The sequence below is a fragment of the Podarcis filfolensis genome (genome assembly GCF_964270895.1).
Source record: "Podarcis filfolensis genome assembly, chromosome: 5".
Lineage (NCBI taxonomy): Eukaryota > Metazoa > Chordata > Lepidosauria > Squamata > Lacertidae > Podarcis > Podarcis filfolensis.
Genome location: NC_139608.1, coordinates 59,534,791 through 59,560,354, shown reverse-complemented (window position 1 = coordinate 59,560,354; position 25,564 = coordinate 59,534,791). Strand labels below are relative to the sequence as shown.

The window sequence follows — 25,564 nt, the reverse complement described above, 5'->3', positions numbered from 1 at the left end:
AAGTTTGGAAAGCTCTGTGTCAGAGTCTTGACTCTTTGGCTGCGTGCACTGCTATTTTTCTAGAAAAAGAGGTACCAGAACTCACCCTGAATGCCTCCCTTGTTCTCTTATACAGTGGTACCTTGGATTACAGACGCTTCAGGTTACAGACGCTTCAGGTTACAGACTCCGCTAACCCAGAAATAGTACCTCAGGTTAAGAACTTTACTTCAGGATGAGAACAGAAATCGCGTGACGGCGGCCCGGTAGCAGTGGGAGGCCCCATTAACTAAAGTGGTACCTCAGGTTAAGAACAGTTTCAGCTTAAGAACGGACCTCCAGAACGAATTAAGTTCTTAACCCAAGGTACCACGGTAATGGTAATGGTGATGGACCCCACCTGTGAGTTTCAGCTGAAAAAACCCCCTGAGCATGTTACCACTTACTCTGGCTCCAGAGTGCTCCCACTGCTGGTGTTTGAAGCTGAGTTAGCCGCAATCTGTAGGTATCCCATAGCTTCTTGAGAAATACTCCTGTTTGATGCGCTTTCCCTCAAACCAGCTTCCCCCATCCATTTCTGCAATACACCTCATGCATTTTTTCAAAGCATGGCGGTTTGCCATGAGTACTCCTCATATATGTTTGCAACAAAATCCAACAACCATTGTAAACGTAACTCGCAGGATTTACTCTGATATAATTGTCTACGTAAACAGTCACTGGGTGGCGCTATTGCTCCTTCATGAATTTTACTGTAGCCGAGAATCATTTGACATTTAAAACATATAGATAAGAACTATTTGAACTTCCAAGGCCTTTTAGAATCAGCCTCTGGACATGAATCAAAATGGAGACATGAAGTAACTTAAATGCTTAAAATATTGGGGAGATTTATCATTACAGTTTAGATTCCCTTTGTTGGCTCCCTATCCCTGCCCCCCCACTAGTTTCTCAAATGTGGAGAAATGTGTAAAACAGAGGAAATGTCTTCACATCCGTTCTCAAGCAGCCGCCCGCTCTAGAATGCTAATAATACGGCAAATCTCTGCTTTGAATGGAAAGCCTCTGCTCACAAGTTGAAAGGTTAAGAATTCATTTTTACACTCAGCGAATAAAGCATGCATAATTGCTGCTTGCTAATTCAGAAAACTCGGTGATGGATTAGTAACTACAAGCCCATGAGGCGCAGGGGTAACAAATGTAGAAAGTGTATTCGGCAAAGGAAAAAGAAAATGGAAAAGAACAACCCGCTGCTTTGAAGAAGGCCTCTATTAGTATTCCTTTTCTACCTGACTCCCCCCATCATGCTGAGAACAGCTCAACTGCAGGATTGTCAGTCAGCAGCGGGGCTTAATTTGAGCCTTGGTTCCCCAGTACTTGACCTTGAAGCCTTTACCTGATGCCACTTCTCAGTCCCAATGCATGTAATTTAGGCCCCAACAACTTATGACCTTCCAGACTGAATGCAATCCACAGGGCGCCCAATAAAATGCATCTTTCTGCAACCTGTCTGGCACAGGGAATTTGTTGTACGCTGTTCCCTTAAGACTGGAATGGGGAATCTCTGGATGTTGTTGGATTCCAAGTCCCAGCAGCTCAGCCAGCATGGTCAATGGCCAGCGATAGTGGAGGGCTCACCTGTGCCTGAAGAACAACTCAGATTCCCCTCTCCCTTTCCCCAAGAGGCTCCATGTGGGGCTGCCTTTAAAAAGTGCTCAGAAACGTCAACAGGCTCAAAGAGCTGCAGCCAGAACTCAGTGGATAGGCATTAGTAGAATCGCACTGTGTATTTGTCCGTATTTCATGTGCAAAGCCGCATGTTTACACAACGAGTAAACTTGGTTTCAGCCTTGAAGTTTATGATGTAAGCTGAGATGTGGGCACTTTGGGGGCATCTGATTTGGGGAGGCCCAATAAATATCTATATTGGTGTTTGTTTTTTTAAAAGTCAGATTTTGTGTATCAGAGTTGGCACATTTTTAGATGAAATGGCATGCGTTATGAAGTGTGGTTTGATGGAACAGCACATCCACCAGTGACTCCACAGCCCTGCTGAGCATGCTGCCCAGGGCAGAAAGTGGGGGACAGGCAGATTGCTCTGCCACCCTTGGTCTGGCACGGTGATTGGGCCTGATGCTGTCATGTGATGGCCATGTGACTGGCTTGGGACCCAATGGATCCTGGGACAGCTTAGCCCCTCTCTGTCCCAGGAATGTCCTCTCACAGGTTTCTGCCCACTTGGCAGGTGGAAGGGCAAAGTGACTTCAGCAAAGTGATGCTGGTGTGAGCTCACAGGCAGAGACTGGTGCCCAATCCAACCCCCACTTCCTAACCCAGCACAAATGTGCTTTTAGATTGTTCTATAAGAGGTGGAGCAGTATTGGACACTTGAGAAGCCACCCAGTAAGAAAAAAACTGAGGGATTCTCCTTTTGCGTGCCCAGAGAATCCATTCCCCTGCCTACTTAGAATCTGTTTGGAAGAAGTAAGCAACGCCGTTCATTCGCTGAATTTCCATTAGGGTCCCAGTGTCAGTCACAACAACAGGCTTAAATATGACATTTTAAAGAGCAGGATGATGAAACCATCCCCGTGATCTCACCTCACATGCAGTCTGGTAACTGTGCAATATGTATGAAGTATTCTGCAGGGGCCATGATTTAATTTATATTTCAGGTAGCTCTGTAGCACATGAAGGGGAATTGTGTCAGTTCAGAGCAAAAACTGACAAATTAACAGATCAGACATGAAATGTACTTGATGAAGAGCAACTAAGGGTTTTTCCTTCTGGGACATGAGCATTCCTGGCAAATGTCACATACAGTACTAATATTTTTTCATAATTTCACACATAGGTATTTAGTAATCTCTTTTCAGAGCACGATGTCAGTGGAGAATTAAAAGTGTGGAATGTTTTTGACCTGCATTCAAACTGTCGCTACCTCCCCTTCTGATGCCCTGGGTGTAATCTAGTTGTTTGAAGCTATGTGTGCAGTGCAACTTGATTTTCCATTCTGTGCTTGCAAACATACTGTTATATGCCACCCACAATCTCCACAGCAGTCTGAGATTCCAGGGAGTTCCAGGTGCTTACCAGGGTCTGTGTTTCCTTTTGGGAAATGAGGCACGGCAGAGACTGTGGTGCCTTTATGGTATATGGTTTATTTACACATATATACAACCTGAGCCTCCAATGGAGGAGTTCAGAGCAACAGCACCCCTCTCATACATGCAGCAGCATCGTTGCTCAGTTGCCCTGAAGCTTGCCTTGTTTTCCAAGTCACATCACTCCTAATACTGAGCTCTTAATCCACATTGCTCCTGACTATGCCTTTGAAGTGAATGGGGCCTTCACCATCTCACACTGAGTTTTCAAGGAATGTGGCTGGATGAGAGAAAGGTGAGGTGCTGGGGTGGCAGCAGGTGGTTGGGTAGAGGATGAACAGCTAAGATGAGGTGCATTTCCCCTATATAGCGTGAATCCTAATAGACATGTATCCCAGCAGAAAAGCTCCTCCAGACTCTTTGAACTCTTGCCCACAAATGCATTACTGAATAAAGTCACTGGCTGCATGGGTAAGGTGCAAGTCTCATTTGTATCTCAGGTTATTAAGCCAAGATACAATCATCCAAGTGTGATCAAAAACTTGCCATTTTTCTCTTTGGTTGTTTAGGGAAAAGAAAAGAAGCTATTCATGTGCGCTACAACAGCGGCTAGAATTTTACTAGCCCCCAAATGGAAAGATGATAAGATACCAACGAAAGAAGAATGGCAAGTTAAACTCATGGAATACGCAGAAATGGTGAAACTCGCAGGAAGACTCAGAGACAAGGACAATGAAGACTTTAAAAAAGACTGGGAACCATTCATGTTGTATTTACAGAAATGTTGTAAAGAAATGGATTCACTAGCAGGGTTTGAGTAAAAACAACAACAACACAAGAGTAAAGGTTAAGAGATAACAATATGGAAATTAATGAAATGTAAGATGTAATTTGAAGAAAATCTGATATAAAAATGAAAAGAATATAAGAGCATTCAGCCAAAAGATGAAAAATTAGATAAAAAATTAAGCAGAAGCAGCAAATTGTTAAAAAAGCAGAGTTGTGTGAAGTCACGGGGTGAGGGGAGTTTTGTGTTTTGTTGTTGTTTTTATATGATAAATGTGTTGAATATTAAAATGTAAAATCTAATAATTTTTAATATAAATAAATATAATATTATATTATATTATTATTAAGTCTATCTGGTTTGGTATTTGCTATGAGCCTCCATACTTGAATCCCCAAGGAGAATTCCCCCCACATAATATTGATACGGTGATAGTTTATGCAGTTGTTCAGTGGCCTTTTTGCAATTAACTGGTCAAAATGCAAGCAACCGGAGGAAAATGAAACAACAGTGGGTTTTAATCAATTCCATCATTCGAGTTGCAGAATGTTCTTTGGTCCAGAGGATGCTCCCATGAAGTCAGGGAAAGGGAAGTTTTGTGGATTCCCCCTTCTCTCTGCACCCCCTGTACCCAATCAAAAAATTGTTTCAGAGGATGGGGAATCTCTAGAAAGGCATAGGAAGTGCCATGGGTGGGGCTATAGGAAAAAGGGAGAAATTGTCTCACCTTCCCATTTTATTCACAGAAGCCCCCAATGGGTCAAACAGCCTTCTGTGAGCAGGACAGCATTGAATATAACCCAATGAATCTAGCTGAAGAATGGAATCCCATGATCTTTATTTCCTTTAAAGATGTATTACAATTAGCTCGCAGAGATATGTTTATATATCGACCACCACTGCTTAATTTTGTGAAGCAGTTAATTAAAACTAACAACAACAATAAATGAGAAACACCCATTTCCTTTTACATCAGGGAAGATTAAATCCCAGCCCAATTATGTATAAATAGTGGGGATTTCAGTGAATTGCTAACTTTTAATAAGTCAGAACATAGAAAAGTCAATGCACTTTGCAAAGAGTGTGATTTATTATAGGCAATTTAGCTACTTGGAGCACAAAATGCTTGGGAGTGGGAAGTATATATATACTGAACCATGAAAACAGGGCAGCTGTTGAAATAAAAACTACCTTCAGTGTGGTTTTAACAAAACAATCCCAATTTGCATTCATGAAGGTTAGAAGCAGGGCATCTAAGAAAAGTCTCAGGAAAGCATAACTTAATTAGGAACAAAAAAAAGTATGCTAATTGAAAAGGTCAGGGAGAAAAATATTGTATGGACATAGGGAATCTTTAAGGGATCCTGCTATTCCTATCTATAATTTCCTAGTTAATTATATAAGATAACCGGATAATTCCTCTCTAGACAGGCAAAATATTGCACCAGACTGTATTTCGTGTGGTACTGAGGTACAATAGAATTGTGTAATGGGTCAATATCCTCCATTTTTCATTCAAGCTACCCAAATACTGGACAGATGCTACCCAAATAATGGACAGCTACCCAAATAATGGACAGATCCACCATAGGTGTCAATAAGTCCCTATGGGTCCGTAGTGCCACCAGCAGGACTTATTCCCTGAGTTTTGAATATGTGCCATTCACCCTTTTCATGGAACTTTCTCTAATGGATGCTAAGACTGAATAGAATGGTTTCATGAAGCAGAGTTTATTCCATTTCATCATATCAATTTCCTCCCCCAGTTCCTGTTTCCATACTGACTTCAAACCAGTTAATGAGGAATATAATTCAGAAAGGAAGGGATATTCTCTGATATCTCTAAAAATACAATAAGAGTTTATCCATTATGTTTAACTACAGCATAAGGAGAGAGAGAAAAATCAATATAAGAGTAAAATCAATTATATAAAGTGGAATGATCCTGCAACAATACACAATCTATGGCCCTTTCTTCAATCCATAATCTAATATATTGTGTTAAAAGGTAAATGTAAAGGGACCCCTGACCATTAGGTCCAGTCGTGACTGACTCTGGGGTTGCGGCCCTCATCTCGCTTTAATGGCTGAGGGAGCCAGCGTTTGTCTGCAGACAGCTTCCGGGTCATGTGGCCAGCATGACTAAGCCGCTTCTGGCGAACCAGAGCAGCACACGGAAATGTCAACTTCGCCTTTGAGCCGGTGCCAACGCCTGGGCTCAACCTCTTCAGCCCCAACTGGGCCAGGTGAGCTGGGAAAGCACTTCCAGAGACCTTCCGCTGCAGGGAAGCAGGTCTAAGTGCAATGGACTCACAACTTTGAGCTGCGAGCACCAAACTCAGTGCCAAAGTCAGCAGAGCACAGCAGAGTATGAACTACACGAACGACGGCTCTGAAGCATAACTTCTTTATTCTTTTACAGCTACTGCAAAACTAAAATAAACTAGAAACTGAAGACTATCGGAGGCTACTGGACTGCATGAGTGTTACAGTTGCTTAAGCAATCATCTTATCTCTACACAGATAACACTCAGACTCCCACAGAGTCAGGCTGGAGCGGAAGAAGCGATGAGCAGATTCCGTCCCCTCCTTTCTGAAAACATTGTCAGGAGATTCTTGCAATGGGAGGGGTGAAATATCCACAGGAAACGCCATTTACCTTCCCGCCGGAGCGGTACCTATTTATCTACTTGTGCTTTGACGTGCTTTCGAACTGCTAGGTTGGCAGGAGCAGGGACCGAGCAACGGGAGCTCACCCCGTCATGGGGATTTGAACCACCGACCTTCTGATCGGCAAGTCCTAGGCTCTGTGGTTTAACCCATAGTGCCACCATACAACTTCATTAAAGGTGCTTGCTGAATGCGTTTGTTTCATTGCATTTGTTTTCTCCAAAGATTTCATAAATGTAATGTTAAAAATGTTTTTGCGGATGCCATTCAGTGTTTCGTTTCAGTCTGTGCCTTACTCTGCCTATTGCAATAAGTCAATGAAATGAAATAAGCATTGGGCACTACTTGCACCTACAGACCTAAAACAGACTGCCACTGCGGTTTGATTTGTCGGCCTGCCTAAGTACCACGGTTAACGCTAGTCAAGAACACGGTGCATTCAGAATTGCCAGAAGTGTTCTCACTTGAAAGAAGGCAATTCTGAACACAAATGATAGCTGCAATCAATGCCCGAACACTGCCTCATGAAAGAAATGCATTAGGGGGCCTGCTGGTATAAAAGGCGAAAATTACAAAGTGTTCTGCTCTGTTGTGCAACAGCAACAACCCACATCTGGCTGTCTCTAAAAGAAGAAGTGTGTCTCCGAAATGTTTGTTTGCTTGCTATTTTAGGAAGGTAAAAGTTTTTCTTTTTCTTTTTTCATAGCCTTTTACTTTCCCCCTGTCAACTCTTAAAAGCCAATTGCTATTTGAGGGAAAATCCAGGCAAGGGCCCATCCAGATATTCACATTTAATTTTCCCTGAGAGGTAGGCATAGTCTGAGGCATTGGCTATTGATATCACCTGTCCCTCAGTGACAAGTTGATCTAACTGTTTCATGTTCAAGATCATTTTAAAAAAATGTTTTCCAGACAACAGTTTATTAAGGGTTGATGACACGATGCTGTTTAAGCAGCAGAATGGGGCATATGTATAGAGCCGAATGGTTTATGCTTTTGGTGAGGGTGTTTGTGTGTTAGCAGGAGGAGATAATTTGTCTACTTGGCCATGAAAAAGATACACCAAGTGTGTTTTTCTCCCCCATCCACCCCAGGTAGGGAATTGTAATATTTTCTGAAATTATGGATACCTGAGGAATCCCTGAGGTCTTTGTCCATGGAGTTTTCTTGGCAGGGATACTGGAGTGGCTTGCCGGTTTCTGCTCCAGATGGATCACGTTTGGTCAAAACTCTCCACTATGACCTGTCCATCTTGGGTGCCCTGCTCAGCATAGTTCATAGCTTCTCTGAGTTATTCAAGCCCCTTCGCCACGGCAAGACAGTGATCCATGAAGGGAATCCCTATGGACTGCAAGAATATCAAACCTACCCATTCTTAAGGAAATCAGCCCTGAGTGCTCACTGGAAGGACAGATCGTGAAGCTGAGACTCCAGTACTTTGGCCACCTCATGAGAAGAGAAGACTCCCTGGAAAAGACCCTGATGTTGGGAAAGATGGAGGGCACAAGGAGAAGGGGACGACAGAGGACGAGATGGTTGGATAGTGTTCTCGAAGCTACCAGCATGAGTTTGACTAAACTGCGGGAGGCAGTGGAAGACAGAAGTACCTGGCGTGCTCTGGTCCACGGGGTCACGAAGAGTCGGACACGACTAAACGACTAAACAACAACAACGAGGAATCCCTAACTTTGCAAATACCAGTGTGAACTGACCTGATCTGTACAGTGGTACCTTGGTTCCCAAACGGCTTAGTTGTTGAACAAAACCTGGAAGTAAGTGTTCCAGTTTGCAAAGATTTTTTGGAAGCCAAACATCCAACACAGTTTCCACTTGAGTGCAGGAAGCTCCTGCAGCCTATCAGAAGCCGTGCTTTCGAATGGTTTTGGGAGTTGAATGGACTCCCAGAATGACTAAGTTCAAGAACCAAGATACCACTGTACTTCTTGGACTAATGCACCTATTGGAACTATTTACACATCTAAGAACCTTGTAGCACACCTTCCAGCAGTTTAAACCAGGGATGGGGAACCTGTGGCTCTCCATATGTATTGGGCTACAACTCCCATCATCTCTGATCATTGGCCAGGCTAGCTGAGAGTTGGAGTCCAACAATATTTATTTCTGCAGTTTTAAATTCTTGTGGTTTTTTATGCTTTAATACCGTTTTGTGATTGTAAAATGCTCTATATTCTATTTCTGTACACCAACTGGGTGTACAGAATGTAACTCCAGAATGAATTAAGTTCTTAACCCGAGGTACCACTGTATGTGCTAGAGACATGTGTGTTGAGCATGCATGGCAACACAAGTGTCGTTAATGCATGTGGCATCTGATATCACAACAAATGAAAATACTAGCCGTTGCCTCAAGGAGCTTCTGGAAGAGCACCTTCTATCACTGTATTTTTCATGCAACGAGATTCACCTTGATATTTTCCCTCTCTTCACATTGCTGCTTTCGCCGCAAAGCAAAGGCAGACACACACACTCACCATCTGCCTCCAGTACATTTTCCTCCATAGGACAAAACGCAGGTGTCATTAAAACACAACAGGTACTTGTTGAGTTCAATGCACACTTTCCGAGTATTAATGAGCACCTGAGATCTCTCTAAGGCTGGAACACATTTTAAAACTCATTTTGCGCTCAACTTAGCCACCTGGCCTGGAAAGCATTTCAGGTTCTCAACTGCAGAACCAGTTTGGATTTAAATAAGGTGCCAGCACACTTCAGGAAGAAAGCTCCAAAATCTAGTTAACATAGGAGATGTGCCATACGGTTGCTTCTGAACTGCAACACCAATCATTCCTCACCATTGCCCATGCTGGCTGGGGTTGATGGTGGGAGCATAAGGAGGCAAAAGATATTCCTTTCATGACTCAAGGGACATATGTTTCCCCCCATGTTGTTATTATATGATTTGGCCCATGGGTAGGCAAACTAAGGCCCGCGGGCCGGATCAGGCCCATTTGCCTTCTGGATCCTGCCCGCGGACAGTCTGGGAATCGCTGCATGGATCGCCAGCACGTGTGTTCTTTCCCTCTCCCTCACTGCAGTGCCTCCTCCTCCCTCCCTCCTCCTGGCTTCTCCCTGCCCTGCCTAGAGGAGGAAGGGGGCTGGGCTTTGTTGGTGCCAGCAGCAGCAGCAGCAGCAGCAGCGCTCGAGCGGCCACCATTTTAAGCAGCCCCTCTCTGGATCCCTTTCATGCGCCGCTCATCGTCCCGCCGCCGCCAGCCCCTGTTGCTCACAAGACACAGGTAAGCAGCCACAGGGGCTTGTGGTGCTCTTGCATCACCCCCCAATATAGTCCAGCCCCCCACAAGGGCTGAGGGACAGAGGACCAGCCCCCTGCTGAAAAGGTTTGCTGACCCCTGATTTGGCCCAGCCTTCATCAGAGTAGGCACCACTTGAGTCTTGCTGGGGAGATCATCCCATCATCATGGTGCCATTGCCAAAAGGCGCTATCTCCCCTCACCATCTACCTCGCTTCAGACGATAATGGTATTCAGAGGATTTTGCTTCGACACTGTGAATGGGATGGCATCTTCCACTGTACCTGGCTCAGGATGTCCCACAAGTTTAGAGGACACAGGACAAGCTGTGTGGCATACACAGCTGTGATCTCTAATGGTGGGCAATAGCAAAGAGGCCCAGGAGAAAGGGCCGGCTGCTCCCCATTGGTTAGGGTAGCAACCTTTTTGGACTATGTGGGTACATTTTGAATTTTGAGAGAATTCTGGGGGTGCCAGTCATAAAATGGCTGCCGTGGAGAGGGCATGGGAGAACACAAAATGGCTGCTGTAAGGTGTGGTGTAACACAAAATTCCTATCATGGGCAGTGTAGCATATATTAAAATTAGAGGTACATCTGTCGCATAACAACCTTATGTTTGCCTAGGAATGGTCTGTTGGTCCTGATTATGGAGATCACACACACACACTGATGCTATGGCTATCTAATAACAACAGTGAGCATTCCTCAGTACTGGGAAAAGTACACAAGGTAGCTATACCACTCTTATTTCACAGAAAACAGAAAGTATCTGCACATTTTGTCCTATAGCTTTCTTTTTAGGAAGCCTAGAGACTTACTTTTGTACAAAAACAAAACAAAACAACACAACACACTGGAAGCTCAGAGTCTGTTTTGAGGCCTCTGTTCTAAATGCATGAATAAATAAAACGTCTACTTATATTTCCTATGGTAGTTTTCTGTTCTTTAACAGCAGAGGGCAGTGTTCAGGCACGAATCGAAACATCTACAGCACTCTTATCTTTGGGAATTGATTATCAAATATATATCTGTAAGATTTTTAATAAAAGAACAAACAACATTTTCAATTTGTTAAGCGCTCAATGAGCAGGCCTAGATTGGATTTAAAAATCATGGCACCCGTTCCCGCTTGCAAGAACCGAAAGTGTTTTAATATTTGTTCTTCTTGCAGTACAAGGCAATTTGGGAAGCAACTCAGTTGAGAGAAAAGAATTGCCAGAAATGACTCCCCCCCCTTCCTAATTACTAATTTAGAAAGATTCGGATTATTAAATACAAACTTTCAGAAAAATGCCAGCATTATATTGCCTGGAAAATCAAAGAGTAATTATCTTATCATAAGTACTTGATAGGAAATGTTTGATTAGATTAATTTTTAATATCTTTGAATTGAGATGGGTTCCCACAGAGGTCAATGGGAGCTTTTAGACTGGGGTTTTGGGGGGGGGGGTTGGAGGTGGGATGGGTTTTCAACAATTGCTTTGATCACTGTCTACTTCAAAACTTATTAATGGACAGGACAATAAATTAATGGTTTTGGCTTTTATGTTCAGTAACAACCCAGATGCAATGTGTGAGGTAGCATTGTTGCTCATGAGGAGATAGTGGAACCCCACCAAGCCCTCACCACTGAGCCTGAACCCAAAGAGTAATGATGCAGCACCAATCCTGAGGCATCTGAACCTTGCTCTATGAGCCTCGCTCCACTGCAGGGTTGCCCTTCTCATCCCCAAGGGGCTTGGACTCCACCAACCAGAGGCAGATTTAGAGGAGCATGACTGGTTCAGTCAAACTGGGCTTGGAGTCTCGGGGGCGCCGCTGGGGACACCACAAACTATGATTTAGAATGGAGTGAGAGAAGAGGGGGGTGCCAAATTTTGGCATTGCACAGGGCACTGCTGAAGCCCACCACTGTACCAGTCCAGCTCACCTCCTTGCAGGCAATATGCCCAGCAAGAGCTCCTGGAGAGCAAGAGCACTCCAAGCCAGAGGGCTGTCCCTTTATGGCTGTCCTCAGCAAGGAGGAGCCCAAGAGCAGGGGCTGCCTTATTACTGATTGTCGCAACAATAAAATAAATATAGTCTGTTTGCATCCAAGGCATGCACAGGAAGCACAAGGCTCCCTCTTCCAAAGAATTCTGAGAAGCACAGCTGACCCTCACAGAGCTACAATTCTTAGCACCCTTAACATACTGATGAGGATACTGTAAGTATCATGTCACCCACAATGCCACCATGCCATAAGTATTGTTTTGAGGGAGCAAGTCCCCATAATTCTTAAATTTAGTAAATGTTATAATTTAGCTAGTGTTAAGGGAAGATTAAGAGAAGCTAGTATTAGGGACGCGGGTGGCGCTGTGGGTTAAACCACAGAGCCTAGGACTTGCCGATCAGAAGGTCGGCGGTTCGAATCCCCGTGACGGGGTGAGCTCCCGTTGCTCGGTCCCTGCTCCTGCCCACCTAGCAGTTCGAAAGCACGTCGGAGTGCAAGTAGATAAATAGGTACTGCTCCAGCGGGAAGGTAAACGGCATTTCCGTGAGCTGCTCTGGTTCGCCAGAAAGCGGCTTAGTCATGCTGGCCACATGACCCGGAAGCTGTACGCCAGCTCCCTTGGCCAATAAAGCGAGATGAGCGCCGCAACCCCAGAGTCGGTCAAGACTAGACCTAATGGTCCGGGGTCCCTTTACCTTTACCTTAAGGGAAAATGCCAGGTGCAGTGTAGAAACACAGGCTATACTGGTTTTCCTTTTCAGGAGATAGAGGCACCATTAAGAAACAAAGAGCAAAGCACTGGGCCATAAAGAGTGATTGACAATGCAAATACCATCTGTCCACAAGCTCTGAGTGGATAGAGTATTGGGAGGGAGAGGTTGCCAGAGTTACAGGGGGAATGATGTCACCACAGGAAAAAAAGTGTCCTTTTGCAGGCGGTTTTTGAAACAGAGGTTGCCAGGGTGACAGTGGGCGATGATGTAAACGGAAGGGGGACGTTGTGGTTGGCAAGGGGTTCTAGGAAGCAGAAGCATGAAGTGGGAAGAACTCTGTGCGGGCTGGCAGGGAGAAGCTGCACCCAGCGTCTGGTCAGCATGCCCTCCTTCCATTTTGGATCCAGGCTTGCTGGAGCTATGGGAGAAGCAACAAGAGACACTCTTGGGGTGCAATATTCTGCACTCCCTCCATCAAGGCTCAGGTGTAAATATGTGCAAATAAACCATAGTTCATAAAGACACTGCAGCCTTGATTCCCCAGCGGAAACACAACCCTGGGCTTGCACCTGGAACTTCCTAGAATCTTGCTATCACTCAGCAGAGTGGTGTGTAGCAGGATCAATACCCATGCCACCAATTTCTATCCTTGCGTCAAGGATGGTATTATTTCCTATGTCTAGTAGTGTATATCTGGCTACACCTTAGCTGATATGATAGGGACAATCAGTTGTATATCTATCTATATCTATCATCTATCTATCTATCTATCATCTATCTATCTATCATCTATCTATCTATCTATCTATCTATCATCTATCTATCTATCTATCTATCTATCTATCATCTATCTATCTATCATCTATCATCTATCTATCTATCTATCTATCTATCTATCTATCTATCTATCTGTCTCTCTGTCTATCTATCTATCTATCTATCTATCTATCTATCTATCTATCTCATATTCCAGCCACCTAAATACATCCTGTCTGGAGTAAGACCCTTTTCCAATCTCATTCTTTGCATTTGTTAGGCAATGTGTGGGCTTCACTGGAACATGCTATGCTTAAATCCTTCCCATACGATTTCCCTCCTGTGATTGCAGTGGCTATAGAGCTAGCAACAGGCACAGGTGCAGACAGGAAGCAGCATATTATGTCCATAAGCATCCATCATGCAATCATAATCTTTCCCACTCACGTGGAGTACAGCTGGGCTTTGTCACCAGCACAATTGGTTATAGTGCCCCTATCATGAAGTTGACTGCAAGCTTATGAGTTTCCTGCATAGCAATCAAAGAGCCAGCCAGGAAGTCTCATGTGTTAGTTATGTGGGTAAGCAGAAGAGCTATTGAGACTGCTGCCCTCAAAAGCCTAAACTATACCTGCTACAATATTGCTTCTGCAATTCTGGGCACACTTATTTTTGGACCAAGCTCCGTCACTGGGACTTAATTCTTAAGTAAACAAGCACATGATCACACTTGTTAGGCTGCAGTCATGGGTATGTTTAACCTGTGCAAAATCCCAAATGAACAGATTAGGCCCTGCTTTTGAATAAACATGAAAAAGCTGGGTCTAGACATAGTAAGGTAAAGGTAATGGGACCCCTGACCATTAGGTCCAGTCGTGGCCGACTCTGGGGTTGCGGCGCTCATCTCACTTTATTGGCCGAGGGAGCCGGCTTACAGCTTCCGGGTCATGTGGCCAGCATAACTAAGCTGCTTCTGGTGAACCAGAGCAGTGCACAGAAACTGTTTACCTTCCCGCCAGAGCGGTACCTATTTATCTACTTGCACTTGGACGTGCTTTCGAACTGCTAGGTTGGCAGGAGCAGGGTCCGAGCAATGGGAGCTCACCCCGTCGCGGGGATTCGAACCGCCAACCTTCTGATCGGCAAGTCCTAGGCTCTGTGGTTTAACCCAAAGTGCCACCCGCGTCCCCTAGCCTTATGCATATTACTCACGTGTAGAGCAATGGTGTGTTCCCACAGGAGCAAGACTGCACTTTTAGCCCTGCTCTGACATTGCATCTGCTTCTTTTAGCACCATGTGTTGAACACAGTTATCCAGTTAAAACAACTCTAAAGTGTGACCTCCAGCTCATACGTAAGGGCTGAATTTGACTGGGAAGCCTGCTGATCCCATGACATTGAGGGCCTAAACATGGAGCAAGCAGGACCTTATGTGCTGGAGTAATTTTGCAGACAACTGCACACAATATTCAGTTGTTGCTGGAAGCATTGTCAGTAGATGGAGCTAAATGCATGATCCCATTCTTATGTGATTGTGGCATCACCCAGTATGTGATTTACACAGGCCTTGTGAAAATGAACAAATAAAACATTCCAATATGTACATTCGGGGGAAATTTTTTTGGTTTACTCTTATTTTCAGATATTGAAGTAATAACAAATCATAATTTGCCAAAACCACAACTGAAACGAAACAGATCAGAAATTAGTTTTCTTTTTGAGCTTTCAGGAGTTTTTCGATAATGATATGCTTTCCCTTTACAGAAAACAAACAAAAATTAGGGACTTTGCAACTCAAGAGTCACAAAGCAGCTGTGCAGAGGGGAATTCTTTGCATGCCGGAGGGAAGTTTTAATAGCTGGCTGAGGTCTTCTCAGCATGATTTCTGGTCTCCAATATAACCTAATTATGGCTAAGCAATTGAAGTGCTCCCCTGAAAGATACAGTTTAAAATCGTGCCGAGGACAAAATGACACAATGCGACTGGATAAATGATTGATCTGAAGTGGAGTGGAAGCTTTCATAGAAAATAAAGGTGGAAGGCTAACGAGATGGGAGTGAAGCAGGATGTAAGAAGAAACCCTTTCCCCTTCCACTCTGTATTTGTTGCATGCAGCACTGTTTCCTTTCCACAGCAGTTTGCCTTCCACCAAAACCATTATGCCTTACTTATCCTGCTATCTGCCGTGATGGAACCATGCAACTTACGTAGCTAATTGCATACATTGTGTAAGTTACATCAACATTATGTTTTTCCACCCAGGGTCAGCCCACCCATGGGGCAAGGTGAAGTGGCTGCCTCAGGGGGCAGGATCCACCGGGGTGGCAGATTTGGCCTCCAAGGAATGCATTAACCACCACATCGGTAGAAGGGTGATGCTGGTGGAAGAGTGAGCAAAGGCGTTGAATGAAAAGGCAAAGAAGGAAGAGACTTTGCTCTTTGAGGCTGTGCTGCAGCAGCAGCTTGGAGACATTGCAGACAGCAGCCACCCTGTCCCCTCTCCCCATAACCCACTTTATTGTGACGCAGACATCCTGCCACTGGTGACACTCTGGGCCAACCACTGTAGTGCTGGTGCTCCTGCATGGCAGTGGCCATAGCACCAAGAGGTGGCACAATATGTTTCGCCTCAGGCACCAAAATCTCCTGGCCCAGCAATGATTCCACCTCATTCATTCCAAAGCAAAGAAAATTGTATGTGTGCGTATGTAGAGTTTGTGGACCGAAAGTAAATATTGATGATATATTCTGGATTAATTTCTGTCCTGGATGAGTAAGTGAACACCAGCAATTTCTGCTCCCATTTCTGTTTTCGCTGGACATCCCCAGAGTAAAGTCCCTGACACAAACTCTTTGTGAGTTACGGCTTGTGTGCCACCTTTCCCCCTCTGCTCAACCTCTCATTTCTTTCTAAGCTTGTGTTCTTTAAATATACAGCATGCATCCTTATTCGTTTGCGCAACAGAGTGGAAACATGTGGAACATGACAGCATGTAAGCTTGCCCAAAGCAACCTGAAGACTGTGTTTGACCTCTTTCTCCCTTACAATTCGCAAGGCAGAAAGAGATCAAGCGTGGTCTTGCATCCACTTTTTCCCTTATGTTTTGCTCCATCTTGAAACGTCGAATCTCATTTTCAGTGGGGTGGGGCGGGTTGAAAATCAAGATACCCTTTGCCTGCTGAAGCTGCTTTTTTCATACTGCAGTTTCCCTGGACAATAATTCATTTTAAATGGGAGCAAGACGGTTTTAAGGAATGTTGAGAGCTAATATTTTAAGTGGCAGGGTCACACAGTGTACAGAATCCAGCGCACCTTCTCAGTTTTGCTAGTAAACCTTCAGGCAGGTTCTTATCTGGCAAGTTCCTCTGAACCTTTAATTCCATGTGCAGTTCTCAAAAGCTAAGGAAACAGATTTACTGCATTTAGCAGTCGCCCTTCCGTCAAGTGTTCAGTGTGACAAGATGTGGACTTTGCTTATATCACTATAAATTTAACATGGGATAGAATCAATTTTACTTCTGCTTTTTAAAATAAAATAAAATAAGGGGTTATCATAGCTTCAGCCGTCATTGAAGCATTTGCACAATCACTGCTTGAGTTGAAATTGTTACTTTTCATGCAGGGTCAGAAGGCATTATTCTTCTATTCTTCTACTGTGTTACTGGGGAGGAAATGAGTTACATCCATCCATTCATTCATCTGTTAAACAGAAGATAGTCAGCACTGGGCATTTTCTAGGATTGCCAGGTGTTAGTCTAGAGACACTGTCTGCTTCATCAAAAGCCAGCCATGACGCTGTCTTCCCCTGTAGATCTCCAACCCCACCAACCTGTTTCACAAACTTTTGGGAAGGCTGGTTGGAGGGAACAGTTTTCAGCATGTAGGCTGCAGACAGGACCAGCCCAAGATCCACCACCTGGAGCCAGGTGTATAAGACATAAATTTATAATTAAGGAATATGCTGCCTGTGAGCAGCAGCTCAGCACAGAGCACAGAATACCAGCAGAGAGCAGTGGCTGAGTTTTGAACAGCAAAGCTGAGCTGAGCTCGCAGTCCTTCCAGATCAAAATCCATTCCTGATACCTGGAGGCTTTTCTTAATTCCTACAGTCTAATTTTGAGGTGGGGGCAGGACGGGACGGAAAAGACATTTTGCTGTTGCTCTTGTATAGCAAAGGGTAGTCAGAAATCCCTGTGACATGCTGAAAACAGGGATGTGGAGAAATCGGATTCAGCTCACATCGAAAGGTGAACATACCTAATTCTCACTTTCTGAAAGCCATCCTTCGAAATGCCCTGGGAGCAGACCTGAGGAAGCCTATCTGCTCTGTCAGGTCTTCCCCCCAAGTGGTCCCTACCCCCCAAGCCTGCCCACCATTGGCAATTCTGCAAGGCAGGCTCAGAGCTGGATACCCATGCTGGCAGATGGAGCCAAAGTCAACTCTCTGAATTTTGCAACGCAGTACTCCCACCAAATCATGTGTACAAAAAGGTATGTGTTATAAAAAAGTACATGCAAAAATGCATTATATTAAGGAAAACTGCTTTGAAAACAATTATAATTACAATTAATTTATTACCCACCCTTCACCTTAAGGTCCCAGGGTGGGTTGCAACATTTAAACGCAATGTTAAAAACAGTTAAAAACATAAAAATAAGATGGGTCCCAACAATGTACCTCAAGCGACAAAAGACAGGGAAAAGAGGCGAGTCTCCCATGTTTAAAAGGGAGAACTGCATACAAATATGTGTATTTTAGAAGAAATTTGCACTCTGTTAAGAGAAACTTTTATACGCCTGTTGTCTTTGTCCATGGAGTTTTCTTGGCAGGGATACTGGAGTGGCTTGCTGGTTCCTGCTCCAGGTGGATCATGTTTGGACAAAATTCTCCACTATGACCGGTCCATCTTGGGTGGCCCTGCACGGCATAGCTCATCACCTTGCCAACAAAGGTCCGTATAGTTAAAGCCATGGTTTTCCAAGTAGTGATGTATGGAAGTGAGAGCTGGACCATAAAGAAGGCTGATTGCTGAATAATGGATGCTTTTGAATTATGGTGCTGGAGGAGACTCTTGAGAGTCCCATGGACTGCAAGAAAATTCTTCTTGCAGTCCTATCCATTCTTAAGGAAATCAGCCCTGAGTGCTCACTGGAAGGACAGATCGTGAAGCTGAGGCTCCAATACTTTGGCCACCTCATGAGAAGAGAACCTGGACTCCCTAGATGTTGGGAAAGATTGAGGGCACAAGGAGAAGGGGACGACAGAGGACGAGATGGTTGGACAGTGTTCTCGAAGCTACGAACATGAGTCTGACCAAACTGCGGAAGGCAGCGGAAGACAGGAGTGCCTGGCGTGCTCTGGTCCATGGGGTCATGAAGAGTCGGACACGACTAAACGACTAAACAACAACAAGAGGAACTTGCTGATGAATCTTCTTGAGGATTTTTTTTTAAATCACAAACTGATGTGGAAATATGAAGAGCTGTACAGTTGTACCTTGGTTCTTGAAAAGAATGCGTTCTGGGAGTCTGTTTGACTCTCGGAACTGTTCGAAAACCAAGGCGCGGCTTCCGACTGGCTGTAGATTGGAAAATGAGAAACTCTAATAGGGATTCTCTAATCCCTAACTGCAAACCACTTAACAGTAGATCATGATCTCTCTTCTGCCCATCTCTGATATAAAGTGTCCCCTGGTAATACCTTAAAGGCTGCAATCCTAACCATGTCTACATAGAATTATGTCCAATTGAATTTAATGAAACTTACTCCCAGGAAAGTGGGGTTAGGATTGGTGCCTGGGCCCAGGATCCATAATTACCTAACAGCACCATTAAAGTTTCAACAGTATTCTTTGTTATAAGAAACGGAAGCATATTTTTTAAAGATATATGGTTCCTTTCCTTAGGAAAAATGACCCTTCATGCCCCACTTCATGAAATGGGCAAGGGTGACATTTGTGTTTGGTGTGTTTTGAAAAGAAATATGCCAGCTGAACCAAGTTGCTTTGCTTCTCAGATATTTGTTCTGCCCGCCCCCCTTCCTGCCACTGCTAAAACGAAGAGTCAGATTAGTGATATCAGTACAAAACAGCTGTAGGCTTGCTACATCAGGAAGGGAACAGCGAACATCATTCACATAATGCCTGCGGGAAAGTCTTTATCGCTTAAAGTAGCCCTTACCCTAATCAAAATTCATAACAATCCTTTAATGGCCATTGTAAACCAAATCCATTCACTGTGAGTTATTGTCAGTGACGGAGAACAGACGGTAAAATAGTGGTGCTTGATGAATATTATTCGTGGCACTGTAGGAGGAAGTCAAACGACATGAAACTTCTAATTTCCTGAAAGAACATAAAGGCTTGAAAGCAAAGCACCTGAGCTAACAGCAGAGGCCCTGTTTGCCACCAAGCACAGCCACTGAAGTTTGCAAAAGTGCAACAATGCCTCCCGAGCACGCATAAATCAGGGTAAAATAGATACCCAGGCAATTTTCATGCACCACATGCATCTGTACACATGGCTGGTCACCTCTGTACTCTACGTATACACAATGTACATTTGAACCACTTCCTGCAAAGAAACCCGGGAACTGTAATTTACTCCTCACAAAGTTGCAGCTCTCAACACCCTTAGCAAACTATAGTTTCTTTTTTTTGGATGGGTGAATGTGCTTATGGTGTGTATGCAGCCTATGTAGGAAAAATGTGATGTTTGAAGAGTGTTGCAGAATACTTAACAGCTGGTTCTCAAATGAAGTTTGTCCTGGTTCCCTAGTCAACAATTAAGATTTTGTTGATGGTGGCAGGGTCCAAGAGATCACCTACCCAGTTTTCCTGACACAGATGCAATTCTCTTTGACACTTCATACAGTGGTACCTTGTTTCTCGAACGTAATCCACTCCGGGAGTCTGTTCAACTCCCGGAACCATTCGAAAACCAAGGCACAGCTTCTGATTTCCTGCAGAAGCTTCCTGCACTCAATCGGAAGTCATGGAAGCCGCGTCAGAAGTTTGGCTTCCAAAAAACGTTTGCAAACTGGAACACCTACTTCTGGGTTTGTGGTGATTTGTTCAGCTACTAAGCCATTTGAGATCCAAGGTACAACTGTATTTCTCTTGGGTTGCAACTGAGAGATCAAGTGTGTGTGTGTGTGTGTGTGTGTGTGTGTGTGTGTGTGTGAATTTGGCCCAGAAGCCTTTCATTGCAGATCCCCAAACTAGCAGACTGAGTGTTAAACCCAGCGATTGTGAATCAAATATCCGTTCAGCCATGAAATCATGAGAAACAAAGTATTCTCTTTCTGCTCACTTTATCATCTGTGGAATGTGAAAATTTACAGCAACGTGACAGACATGCAGGGATTAAGTTGCTTCTGAAGACAAGTAGTGGGTGGTGGTGGTGAGTGGGATTCTGTTAACTTTAAACTCCTCAAGAACTGCTCTTTGTAGTGTATCTACCAAGTTAGAGAAGTATGGTTTTATTAGCCCAGTTGGAAAATGCCCTTTGAAGATCAAAGCCTTTGCTGCTAGTGAGGAATGTCTCTTTTTTCCCTCCTCCTTCCCCATCATGGGAAGACTGCTGGAACAATTCATATGACTAGTTTGTACAATAACATCTTTTCCCAGAGAGGTAGAGCCTATGCATTGCTGATTCTTAAATGGTAGTTTTTTCTAATCACACTTTGTAAGATTTTATCAAAAGTCAATTCTCCAATAGCCTTTGCTTCATGAACATTTGGGGAAAGGGCATAAAGTCACAGGATTGTAGGGTTGGAAGGAACCCAAAGGGTCCTGCAGTCCAACTCCTTGCAATGCAAAAATCACAGATGAAGAATCCCTGACAGATGGCCATCCAACCTCTATTTTAAAACCACCCATAATAGCTCAGTGGTAGAGTACATTATTTGCATGGAGAAGGTTCCAGGTTCAATTCCTACCAGCTCTAGGTAAGGCTGGGAACGACTGCTGAGTGAAACCCTGGAGATTCGCTGCCTGTCAGTGTAGGCCCAAAGGTCTAATTAAAAAAGGTGACATCTTACGTCCTGAAACTAGCAGTGGAAGCTGCTGTTTGGAGCTGATTTGAGGTACTAACTGCAGGTGGCAGTGGCATGACCTGTGCCTTAGAGCACAGGATGTGCCACACAGATCTTTTTTCTAAACACTAATCATCAGCTGAATTCGTGTCAGCTGGGCTTTTTTCTGGGACCAGTGCCAGACTGGGAGAAACACAACTGGGAAGAGGGGGCAAAGAATTCTGCTGTCATTCTTCTGCTCTGCAACTGCTGACCCTCTAAGTTTCCCTATTTCCCAGGCACAGTTCTGGATTTATAGAAGCCATCCCAGTTCCTGATTTGACCCTGGAATGTCCCGCTTTTCCTTAAGACGCTCCAATTTTCATCAGAGAAATGTTGGGAGGGTATGCAACTGTGTGTACGTCTCTAACGCATTGAGTTGTTGCCATCATGTCAAGTTAGCTCCTGAATCCAGTACGATTATTTATTACCTTCCCTTCCCCCTAAAATCCCAGGGCCAGGGCCGGATTTAGATGAAGAGAGGCCCTAGGCTACTCCAGTTGTGAGGCCTCTCCCCATCCCCCACCCTCACAACTATAAGAAAATGGAAGAGTGTTGTAAACAAAATGGAGTGAAGCCAAGGATGATGATGGGTATTTAAAATTCTGCAATTCACAATTTCTCCTCTAAAGGACATAAGATATTACTGGTGATTTTTAAAAATGCATAAAATTAACACTGAAAAACTTTTGCAATAACTGAACTTTGTACGCCTCGGCAGGCCGCAGAAATTGCCTTATATGAAGTTAGACCTTTGACTCGGTCTAACCTGGCCCAAGGTTGCCTAGCAAGCTTCATGACCAAGTAGGGATTTAAACCCTGCTCTTCCAGATCTTAGTCTGACACGCTATCCACTACACCACACTAGTTCAGTTTGGTAGCCATGGTTTGGGAGAAATGGCCTCAGGGACAAATTAGGTCCTAAATAGGTCTGCATTAATTCCTTACTGCTGTTCTGCTAGGAGAAACTCCATCATCTGTGCCAACTGCTAGATATAGATGTCACATGAATGTAGGTTCTTGCCTATCATAGATTGCTGCAGTTCTATTTTCAGCTAGACTTTCTGCTCCAAGGAACCCAGAGACTCTTCAAAAAAAAAAGGGGGGGGGGAATGCAACCTTAAACTTCCTATTGTATAGTGGGCCCATTAATCCAGAGTCAGGCAGAGCATTCCCCTCCCAGTCTCAACCGTTTTTTAATGAGAAGGTTTTAGCGTGTCAGCTTCCTTTTAGATACAATAGTTCTTCAACTTGATATAAATCTTTCCTTCCATATTATCTCTGGCAAAGTTGGCTGTGTGTATATATCAACGTGTAGTGATCGACTGTCATGATTCATGGCTTCTTCACAGGTGAAAAGAGGACTGAAAAAGAGATTAAAAAAAGAAGAAGAAACTGTGAGCAATGGAAATTCAAGCTAGAAGGTGGGCAGAGCATAAATCTGAGCATGTTCTATTCTTAAGGAAGGCACGGAGACAGCAACCATTCTGAAATATTAAAAGGAAGAAAAGGACAAACCGGTGTTAAGTTTCCAAGACTGGTCTACCAGTTGGATAGGAAGTCTGATGAACGGTGCAAGAGGTAAAACTTGGTAAGTGGCCAACTCTTCCTTCAGTTTCAGAAATGGTTTAAGATGGGATGGGTAGTGTAACAAGGATGGGGAAGGCAAGAACCCCAAGTAGCTTCTGCCAGAACAAACCATTCCAAGATATATTTTAGGTGTTCAAACAGCATATCTGGCAGAAGAACATTAGAAGAGCCTTTTTAGATCAGGCTAATGGGTTGAATAAGATTCAGATTACAATAGCCTAGAGGAGAGGTCCCGATTACTTATCCCACAAGCATTTGTTCTTGGAGTCCTTCACTTCCAATGGACCATTCCCACATTAAAAAGCATCTACCCTGACATATTTATGGGGGAATTGTTATGATCTTAACGGTGGCGCTTGCCACTTTGAGTAAGTATAGAAAAGTTTAGGGGACTGACAGTCTTGTAGCCCTAAATTAGCTATCATTTGGCATGCAAACATTCTTCTTAATTTCCCATGCACATGAAAATGTCACTTGCGCAACCCCTAAAATAGCTACACTTTTAGCACTGACTCTTTCACCCAGATGTTCAGGTTCTGCAGTTTCTATATAGAAACATTTGTGCTAGATTTGCATTCCCTCATATGCTTTTATGGGAGAAGATAAAAATTCTCACACACACACACACAACCCTGAAGCAAAGAAAAAGTGTCAGGAAAGTCTAAATATATGCATTGTTTCAGTTTGTTACAAGCAGCAGTTCACAGCATTGTTGCTGGAAGCAGTTCACAGCATTGTTGTGGGTGTGGTTGAGCAGCAGGCCTGCTTATCCCATCCCCCATGGAACATATAGCACAACATATGAAGCAGAGGGGCAGGGCATGGTGAGAAAGATCATGTGGGTCCAGTAGAGGGATGGGTGAATATGATGACTTCTCCTTTTTCAGTTCTCTACATTTCCACATCAATTTTATCAAAATTATAGAGTTGGAGGGGACCACGAGGGTCATCTAGTCCAACCCCCCGCAATGCAGGAATCTTTTGCCCAACATGGGGCTCGACCCACGACACTGAGGTCAAGAGTCTCATGCTCTACTGACTATTGTTTCAGAAAATACAGCTTAGGTAAATTTACCTTTAAATAGGAACCAAATCAAATTTTCCCATCACCCCTAATCCAGTGCACACATGTTCGGTATGTATACATATACAGTATCTTACATCCCATGTTATTAGCATGGCGAAAGGGAAAGCCTGTGGAGGTCAATGTGCCATCACATATACAGGATTTCCAGCTGGCAATTAAGTAGATCACTCCTAAGTTAATACTATTTCCAGTTAAAGTCACATGCCTGTTCAAGACAGATATCCAACCATCATTATTCCAGGGTGCTGCTAGTACTTAAAGGACATGGAAGACAGACCCATTTACATATGCTAATTTAGATATATAGATTAAGAAGTGGGTTGCTGGCATCTCACCAGCACTATGCCAGTGTGGTGTAGTGGTTAAGAGCGGTAGACTCGTAATCTGGGGGACCGGGTTTGCGTCTCCGCTCCTCCACATGCAGCTGCTGGGTGACCTTGGGCCAGTCACACTTCTCTGAAGTCTTTCAGCCCCACTCACCTCACAGAGTGTTTGTTGTGGGGGAGGAAGGGAAAGGACAATGTTAGCCGCTTTGAGACTCCTTAGGGTAGTGATAAAGCGGGATATCAACTTCTTCTTCTTCTTCTTCTTCTTCTTCTTCTTCTTCTTCTTCTTCTTCTTCTTCTTCTTCTTCTTTCCACAGCCACCCTATAAAGAAAGTTAAAGAAGAAAATAAAAGAGGGACTGGCCAACGTTGCCCATCCCCTGGCAATGCTGCTGCCATATCATTTTGAGTTTATATAGCAGTTATTTATCCAATGCACAGCCTAACTGCAGAGGACAATTTCCAGATGTGTGTCTGTGGGCATACATATAATCATAGAATTGTAGAGTTGGAAGGGATCCTGAGGATCATCTATTCCAACGCCCTACAATTCAGGAACATGCTGCTGTCCCTCAGGATTGAACCTGCAGCCATGGCGCTATCAATCAGCACCACCCTCTAACCAACTGAGCCTTCCAGGAGCAATACTGCATGCAGAGTGCTTTGCACAACAAACAAGAAAATAAACAAACCAGCTTCTTTGGTGTACCAGATTTATGGTCTGAATCAATCAAGAGCCCAGACAGCCTGATCAAATACAAACTAGAGATTTGCAGCTTTCCTCTCTGCTAATTTGTTTTGACCAGAACACTCTCTATAAGCCCTTATTTCATGGCCTCCATCCCTGTGGATAGGCTGTATGGAACTGCTACAGAGGCACTGCACTTATGAGACTGTGGAAAGGCAGGCTGGGGAAGATTGGGAGCTGTTAAAGGGTCAGCAAATTGATATCATGCTTTTACACTAGTCTTTTTTCCCCTTATAAAAACACTCAAGTGTTATGGCCTGGGATTCGTTTAGATGGGGCTTAAAACAATGGAGAGTGTTAACCAGTGTCCTCTTAATGCCTTACAGTCTAGCCACACGCTCCTTTTTGCAGAAATGGTCACTCTAGCAATTCAATCCAGTTGTTTTTTTTTAATCAGTTGATTACCCCACCCCACCGCACCCCACTAAATCCACAAACTCCACACAATTTGAATCCGATGAT

General features: G+C 44.0%; 1 long non-coding RNA gene across 1 annotated transcript in view; it reads right to left on the bottom strand.

Annotated features, from left to right (window-relative positions):
- The window catches only part of LOC310763989, a 412,791-nt gene that overhangs the window by 64,912 nt on the left and 322,315 nt on the right, over nt 1-25,564 (bottom strand). The gene's annotated exons all lie outside the window — the stretch shown is intronic.